This window comes from Bos grunniens, chromosome 15, assembly GCF_055505025.1.
Source record: "Bos grunniens cultivar Pamir isolate PY7600 chromosome 15, Bosgru_T2T1.0, whole genome shotgun sequence".
Taxonomy (NCBI): domain Eukaryota; kingdom Metazoa; phylum Chordata; class Mammalia; order Artiodactyla; family Bovidae; genus Bos; species Bos grunniens.
Window position 1 is genome coordinate 38,755,267 of NC_141179.1, and position 9,275 is coordinate 38,764,541.

Sequence of the window (9,275 nt, forward strand, 5' to 3'; positions counted from 1 at the left end):
GGGGAAGAAGAGTGTGGCCAGAAAGGAAGTAGGGTCAGAGCTCCAGAGCCCTGCCAATTAGTCAAAGGTCAGCACAGAAGGGACTGTCTGTGAGAGGACAAGGAAGCTGGCGTCTCTCAAGCCAGCTGAACTGGTCAGCAGCCAGTCTCGGTTTCTTCGGCCAGAGTGGAGTCCCCACGGTTTTATGTGGCACCATAAGGAAAAAATGCTCTGTAGAATAGGGTCTAGCTTCACCTTTTTAGGTGAATAGAGGGTTTCAGCTGGGGGTCAAGAGACAGAGGACAGAGAAGACCCTACTGATATTCGCTGCCTCAGAAACTTACAGACTTATTTGTAAAGACTGAAACTAGTAAAGACTGCTTATTAGCATAGAACAAAAATTATGAAATCTGGTCAAAGGGTTGTATGCAAAGATGCCATTTTTTTGTACATGTACTCTCATGGTGATGGGGAAAATAGTGAAAAACACAGCATTCTAATTAGGGGGAAAAACTATTGTTTTTCATAAATTCATAACATTTCTCATGCCAACCATTTTCTTTTGGCACTAGAACACAGGAATGACGCTCCCAAGTTTTTGCCCCTCTCCTCAAAATGAAAAGGGAAGTAAAATTGTTTTCTCAGGAACAAAATGCACATTTCAAAAAAAGAGCATTAAACTAACATCAGATGACTTATTCTAAACTATGTCCCCCTTTAATTGGACTTTTCTTCAGATTTACTGTGGGCTCCCCTAGTGGCTTAGACGGTAAAGCGTCTGTCTGCAATGCAGGAGACCCGGGTTTGATTCAGATTTACTAAGAGAAAAAGTTGATCTCTAAACTCCATGTGTTTTTTTTTTCTCACATATACTTTCTCATGCAAGTAGCATTTTACTGTTCTGTGAAAATCCCGTTGCAATCTGTCAGTTATCAGTATCAGTCATTAGACATTTATGTTCAGAAGTGATGGACCTTTTTGTTCTTTCTGCATTTAGATGACCTCAGCCTATTTTCTGAGTAATGATATCCTATCCCCACTGGGGACAAATCTCTCCTAAATGCTTGTCTAGCTCACTACATTTTTCACAGAAAGAAGAGTCCTGAGGGCTTGATCCAATGGGGAGGAATTGCCCAAACTGGCCTGAGACAACATAGCTGGATGGCGAGTCCTTATTTTCATCATCTTAGTTGCAAAGAGACAAGGTCATGGCCTGCAAACACAATCTTGTGCATTTGAGAGCCAGGCAAATGCAGAGAAGCAAGTGGGATAGTTGAAACCAGGGGAATGAAGGTCTGAACAGAGCTGGGGAGATGGAGAGGGTCAAGGGAAAGGTTTCAGTTCTAAAGTCACAAATGCAAAGCCAGTGCCAGAGAGGTCTTTCATGTCAACTCTTGAGAGAGGTTCTGTTGCTCAGAGGAGCCACCCAGCACTCCAGGCTAAACACTGCAAAGCACCAGATAGATCAGATCTATTTTTATTCTCTCTTTTATATACTTTATTTTCATCTCAGTACTCTATGTTTTTTTTTAATCCTTTCATTCTTCCTTCTGTGAGTTCCTGTTTTTAATCTCTATCCTCTACAGCTCTAAGCTCTTTTTCGGACTTTTGCTGTTCTTTTTTACTTTTTTTCCTTTTTTCACATAGTCTCATGTGGAAACTGGGTCTTTATGTTGGCCTGGATTTCTCAGGTCTCTAATCAACTCTGTGGAAAGTGGAATAGCTTGGCAACAGGCATAATAATAATAATTAAAAATAACAGTGAGCATAGAACCAAGAAATGAGATTCAAAAATAAGGAGACTCATATAGGCTTTCGGAAATAAGAAAATACCTATTCTTGCCAACAGAGAAGCACCCTTACAAATCAGTTAATAACATGTCTCTATGTGCAGGAAAGCAAAACCATAGGGAAAGTCTGCCTTCAGGTGTAACGTTTGCTTTGTGCATTACCTCCTGGTGAAATTCCCACGTATAAACAAACCTCTGAAAACCCAAGACGAGAACAATTGCTGCCACTAGTAAGACTTCCAAGGATACTTTTAAAACACAGAGTAGGTTTGTTTTTCTGGCACAACTGCTTCAGAGAACTTCTCTTAAATCCATTCACGGTCATGGTATATCTTCCATTTATGCACTCTTGTTTGCTGAACTTAAGTCTTGTGAACAAGTTATTTAACAAAAAATACTTTTCAAAATTACCCACACCTTGAACAGCAGGACTGCTGTGTGTCTACTCATGCTCTGGAGAGGCACAAGTCAGGTATTGGGTGTGGGCACAGGACAAACCGCATGGTCTGCTTTGGCAGCCCTGACCTCACCTGCAGGCTGCCCACACACACTCCCTTCCAAACGGTGCTCCTCTGATGCCAATTGGCTGACTGAGCTACTGTGGGCAGGAGCCTATGGGAGGGGAGGGAGGAGGGGATGTGGATAAAAATTTTATAAAGTAAACTTCAAGCTTAAAACTTGATTTACCCTTTCAGTCCAAATCACAGTGGAGGTCCCAACTCTTCTTAAACATCTTGGACACTGAAGAGTTAATAGGGTATGGAAGCTGGTGCAGCTGGGGGCTGTCATCCAAGGCCAGCAGCAGGAAGGGCTTGGTTCTGGCCAGGCTACAGACAGGCCATCTGGATGCAGGGAAGGCCTAGAATGCCAGGGGCAGCTTTTCTTTTTGGTGTTCGGCTTCATTAAGTTCAGCCTGGGGAGAGTCTGTCTGGTTTAAGACCTAAACCGAGAGTCTTCTTTGAACAAGGATTTGATATTTTGAATTTTATATAAAACCAACACCCACTACATATACTCTTGGTAAAGAAGGTCATGAAACACAACGTCTCTGGATAATAACTTTTTAAAAAGGATGTAGACGAGATTCAGTCGACTTACAAATAGAAACTACGTGTAGTCTTTAAATAATTTCGCTAAGAACAGATAAATCGGGGCAGGTTATCTAAAAAAAAATATTATTTTTTTGTATAATATCACTCTGTGAGTCTTATGAAAAATTCTTTCACTGTTTGTTCTGTAGTTCACTTGAAAAAAGCAATCTCACCACATTGAAATAAAAAATTATTTTATTTTTGTTTTATATTTAACTATACAACATTTGGCATAATGGTAGTGTGGTCCAGTTGTAATTCCTTTCACAGGAAATTTTTCTTTACTAAAATTGAGAAAAACAAACCTCTGCAGGGAAATTATAACAACTTCCTACTCTATATCACTCATGAACATACACTCTGTTTGGAAACCACCCTCTTTAAGAGATATGATCTATCCTTCTCGAGCTATGGCAGACTGTGTTGGCTTTGTCTGTGATATTCTTAACAATTAAAGGAAAAGGTGAATGTAAATTCACTCGGACAAAACAAAGCAGGAAAGAGAAAATTATCCTTAAGAAAATTCTTACCTTAAGGGAAAGAAAATGCACGTATCTTTCTGGGTGGGGAAAGATGAGGGGGAGGGCAAGGGATGGGTGGAGATTTTTTCTCTCCAAGGCATTAATTGCCACCTAGCAGCAGAGAAGAGAATTGCACACATAACTTTGGACTTCAATTCTAGAAAACATCGGTTTTAAAGGGTACATTACTTTTATTGGAGCTTCTCTGGTGGCTCAGATGGTAAGGAATCTGCCTGCAATGAGGGAGGTCTGGGCTCGATCCCTGGGTCAGGAAGATCCCCTGGAAAGGGAATGGCTACCCACTCTAGTATTCTTGCTGGAGAATTCCATGGACAGAGGAGCCAGGGGGTTGCAGAGTCAGACTCAGTGACTAACACTTGCATTTACTTTTATTATGACCAGTATCTAAGAAATTATTAGCCTACTTACTGGTAGACTATGGATTGATTTTTTTTCTCTCTTGTAGGGAGGAAAGAAAAAGAGATGCAACTAGTGAAAAATTTTGCCTTATTTATAAGAATACACTTTTCATCCTAAAATGTCTCTATTCTTTTGTTTCTCAATGGTTACCCTTGCCACCTCAGCAATAGGTCAAAGGAAAAGAAATTCTGAAGCCATTCTGACACTAAAAAACTGCTAGTTTTGGCCCATTAAAGGAAGAAATGCCTGTTTTTAATATAGAAAGTGGCTTTCCAAACAATCTCAGGGTGATTTCTATGAAAATAAGATCAGAATGTATTTTATTTTGCTAGGGCAATAAGAGGTTATTTATTTTGAGAATTAAAAGACATTTTTAATGAAAGATGAAATAATTTTCAGATCAAATGATTATTCAAATGTGTTAAAGAAGAGCGTCCTTATTTCAAACTTCACTAACCATGTTTTTATTTTTAGAGCAGTCAGTCATACTGAATGCCAAAGCTTACAAGGAGAGCCTCTATAATTGTGTTTCATAGATCTTAGCAGCTAAATAAAAATACCTAAAATTTTTCAAATCAGATTGAAGCAAAATTAAACAGTTCAAAGGACTTAAAAAACAAGGTGAAAAAACTCAGCTTTACTCATGGCTAAAAGTACATCTTACTTAAGATATTAGATATGAGGGGAGGGAGTGGCTTACTATATACTTTCAATTTATCACTTTTTATGCAGATAAATAGCAGGCATTGCCACTATATTGATTATATGATCATATTATCACTAAGGTAGTCAGCAACATTTTAGAAGACAATGCTGGTTTAAAAAGTAATAATAATCATCACTAATATTTTCTGAGTATTTACCATGTGCCAGGCAGTGTACTAAACACTTTAGATGAGAAATTCACTTGGATGAGAAATTCACTTGGTCATCACAATAATCATAAAAGATACTGACCAATATTATCTCAATTTTGTAGCTTTAAGCAACAACAACAAAACAAAGGTTCAGAGAGGTAAAATAAGTCACTGAAGGTCTCAGAGCTTATAAGTAGCTAGGCTTAAATACAAACCTGTTTGCCTTAAAAATTGAAATGCTCCAGGCTTCAGTTTTTGGAATTCTTTTCTATCCACTCTCACTTCAATGTCACGGCTCTGAATACTTCTCTACGATGATCACTCACAATTTTGTATCTCCAGCCTGGACCGCTCCACTAAACTCCAACTCATGTGCCAACTAACAATTTCATGTCTCCATTAGAATGTCTAGTAGATATTCCAGACTTGAAATATGCAAAACTATAGTCATCATCTTTTCCCCAAAACCTACTCCTCCTATCTATTCTTTGTTGAATTTTTTAAAGTATTTATTTACTTATTTATTTATTTGGCTGTGCCAGGTCTTAGTTGCGGCCTATGGGATCTTTAGTTGTAGCACGCTAACTCTTTAGCTGTGGCATGTGGGATCTAGTTCCCCGATCAGGGATGGAACCGGGGCCCCCAGCATTTCGAGGGCAGAGTATTAGTCACTGGACCACCAGGGAAGTCCCTTCTTTGTTGCATTTCATTGCAACTTCTTTATTCCATTTACTCAGGCCCAATACGTAAGCCATTTTGAAACTTCTTTTTCTTTTACATGTCACAGCCAGTCCATTAGCAAAGCACTGTTGGCTCTGTCTTCAGAATATACCCTGAATCCAGCTGCTTCCTACAATCTCACCATTACAACTTTGGTTCAAGCCATTGTCATCGCTTGCTTAGATTACTGTAGTAGCCTTGTTCTTGTTAACCTGCTTGGCCCCCTCTAGTCTGTTTTCAACACAAAGGTTGGGATAATTCTTTCAAAATGTCAATCCTGAAATATCTGTGTTCAAAATCTTCTAGTAGCTTTCTATCTCACTCAGAGTTAAAGTCCTCACCGTAGCCTACAGGCCCTATATCAGTAGCCCCTAGCCCATCTCCTCTTTGATTTCACCTCATAACATTCTAACTCAGGGATGTTTGTCTGTTTTGTTTACTGAGGTATTCTTAGCACCATAGTAACAATGTTTGGCATATAGTAAGGTAAACGACAAATATCTATTGAACGAAAAAGAAATATCTGACTCTAGGACTTGTCCTTTCCGTAATTCCTTTCTATGAGTACATTGGTGGCTTTGCAAGTTGAAGGTCACTGTCCGGATCATCCCGAGTAGCTCTTGTAGCAGAGCAGCACTTGTGGACCAAGAGAAAAAACATTTTGGTCTCTTGGGGTTCCAATGACTTTTAGCTCCTTTAAGCGGGATTTAAGGATTTGGCTCAGGGTATATCCTGATTTTTAACCAGCAGGTACAAAATTGATCAGTAAGGGTATTTTGCAGAAAGAATAGGCCAGAAAAGCACATTACTTCTCTGTTTAAAAACCATTATTGGTCACTTCAGGATTTTTTAGAATTAAACAAAAGTAAATTTGAATATGAGCCAAGTTGAAACTTTCCTATGGACATGTAACATTCATCGTTACTCAACTGTCCAGATGACATTCTGTAACAATTGCTTAATTTCCGGAAAAAAAATGTTCTAAATAACTCAAGTATGCCAATGGCTTTTGTACAGGCCTCTCTTTTGGTCACACACACTGAGGAGGAAAATTGTATTATACACTTTAGACAGAATTCTAAAGTGTTATTCTTCTAAATTATATCTTTTAATTTCAATTTGCTATATTCCAAGTTTTAGCTATTATCAGAAGAGAGCTTTAACTTCTGAGCATCTATTTTTTTTAAAAAATTAAAAAGTTGTAGTAGATACAGAGAAGGCTACCTTCAGAGTGAGCCATCTAAAAGTCTATCAAATGTTGGTTAAATAAATTATGATGCATTCATATGATGGAATACCTTATGGTTATACAGACATTTAAAAGCATGTGACATGAAGAAATGTTTGTGGTGTCATGTGCAAATTAAAAATAAGCATATATAATTGTATACAAATTTCTGTGGCAGTTAATTTTGTTGAGGTACTAATTCTATGTTTTCTCCTATCTCCTTACTTCTTTTCTTTTTTTTGGCAGCACAGTGTGGCATGTGGAACGTCCCCCACCAAGGATCGAACCCCTACTTCTTGACCACATCCAGGCAGCTATCCAGACCCCAGATTCCTGTAAGGCAAACAGCAAAAGCTGCATGGAGACAACAAAGGCTCACTCTGTCTTTTGAAATGAGAAGTTGGTGGTGGGGGGGAATAAATGCCTTTGAGGGTGACATGGAAGACAGATTCCTCAAGATTTAGGAGATGGAAGCCTGTAAGTTGAGCGAACAGCTAAGACTCCTATCTTACTCTGTGACAAAACCTCAGAGAGGAACACTGCACCCAGGGGTGCAGTGGATGGCAAATTCACTTACTTGTTTCCAGACTCTTGAGTTCTAAAGGTGGTAAAAAGAATATTGGAGTCAACAGACCTGAAGGGAAGATGGCACAAAAAGGAATCTCAGCAGTAAATCAATGTGGATGGATGACCAAATAATTTGAGGTAATTCCAGGTATTTCCACAATGATTAAGACCCTTGTACAATCCTGGATGGAGAGGAAATGCTCAATAATAATGGAGGTTGACTTTCCCACCAGCATGGTAGGACGAGAATTCAGTTAGACTCATGTTGACCTAAAAAAAAAAAAGGCAGTATTTCTTTCTATGGAATGAGTCATACTCCACAACATGCATATGCACACAGAGACATTGTATGCATATTATAAATATTGGAAAATGTATCATCAGGACAATTTCCCTCCCTTCTTTTAGACATTTATATAGGGCAAAAAATGACTAAATTTCTAATAGTAATTTTCTCTACCTCGTGGATTAAATGGGGTTATTTCTCATACTGTTTGCATTTGAAAAAATAAATGTTTATTCCTCTTATTATTGGAAAAGTGTAAAACCAACTGTAAGCTGAGTTTTTCCCCTGTACTTTTGAGTAGGGAGCAAACAGGAAAGGGTATATGTCACAGTTTTAGGTTCTGTTTTCCAGCTATTTCAGAGCCACCAGTATTAATGTGCCTAGAAGTATGGCAAAAACTAAATATCAAGAAAAAACAACAGATTTTTTTCTCACATTAAAAAAAAGTGTTGTATACCTCCTGCACCCTGTAAAAACCAAAAATATTATTCTATCTGTCAGGTTCCAGCAAGAAACAGATGACACACTTGAAAAGGGCAACTGAAGAGAATATAAGCAGAACGTGAGCAAGAAAACAGCAAGAGATGACGCAGTACCACTGCCAACGTGTGGCCAATGTAGAAGGAGAAAGGGTAATAAATACACTGGTCTCTCTCCTACTGCCTTCTGATCTTTTGCTAGTGCTCTCCATCAGATTCCCTCATAGCTCGGTTGGTCAAGAATCTGCCTGCAATGTAAGAGACCCGGTTCGATCCCTGGGTTGGGAAGATCCCCTGGAGAAGAGAAAGACTACTCACTCCAGTACTCTGGCCTGGAGAATTCCATGGACTGTATAGACCATGGGGTCGCAAAGAGTCAGAAACGACTGAGCAATTTTCACTTACTTCACTCACTCACTCCATCAGCTGAGCTCAACCAGAAGGCAGAAGGGAATAAAACTTGGGGAAGTAACCCATAAAGGGTAGGAGCAGCAGAGAATATCTAGCATGGTGAAATTAAAGTGCAAGCAATTCTGTCATTTTGCTATTAATATTTGCAAATGCAAAGATTTCTGCTAGAAGAGTACTAGAAACAGTTTGGGACTTCAATCTTTGAATTTATGCAATATATGCAATAGATATATGCATAGATAAGGAATATATGCAATAGATTTGAAATTATTATTACTGCTTTCCTGGTGGCTCAGACGGTAAAGAATCCACCTGCAGTGTGGGAGACCTAGGTTTGAACCCTGGGTCAGAAAGATCCCCTGGAGAAGGGAATGGCTACCCACTCCAGTATTCTTGCCTGGAGAATTCCATGAACAGAGGAGCATGGTGGGCTAAGTCCATGAGGTCACAAGGAGTCAGATATGACTGAGCCACTAACACACTACTGCTAAAGTACTCTTATTCATCCATGAATTCTAAACTTTATTGAAATATAACACAGTTCCTGTCCTCTGCAGGCTTGATTTAATAGATGGAGACAAACTGTAAGTAAATAAATACTATTGTTAATGTGTGTAGCAGGATGTTAAAATGGGATTCTTTCTGTTTCAGTTTTGGCTGAGGCTCTAAAGAAAGTAAACTATCCCCACATTCCACAGTAAAGTGGAAGACCATGAAAATTAGAAATTTTAAAAAGGATGGAGGCTGTTTTTGCCATTTTAAATTGTCTATTGACTTCCTTACTGCATGTCTAGGGAAAGAGGCTTTAGTGGAAATCAGATATATGACCCCTAAGCGGAGTGTCATAGTGGATTAGCGTCTGGCTCATATCTGAGGAACCCATTCATTCAATACTTATAGAATATTTATTAAGTATTCTTAATACT

The 9,275-nt window shown here is 38.8% G+C and overlaps 1 long non-coding RNA gene across 1 annotated transcript; it reads left to right on the top strand.

Annotated features, from left to right (window-relative positions):
- The first annotated feature begins 6,379 nt into the window (after positions 1–6,379).
- Positions 6,380–8,116, top strand: LOC147357698 (uncharacterized). The gene is made up of 2 exons (XR_015142040.1): positions 6,380–7,311; positions 7,961–8,116. It is a non-coding gene; the product is annotated as an uncharacterized LOC147357698 (long non-coding RNA).
- Positions 8,117–9,275: the final 1,159 nt, after the last annotated feature.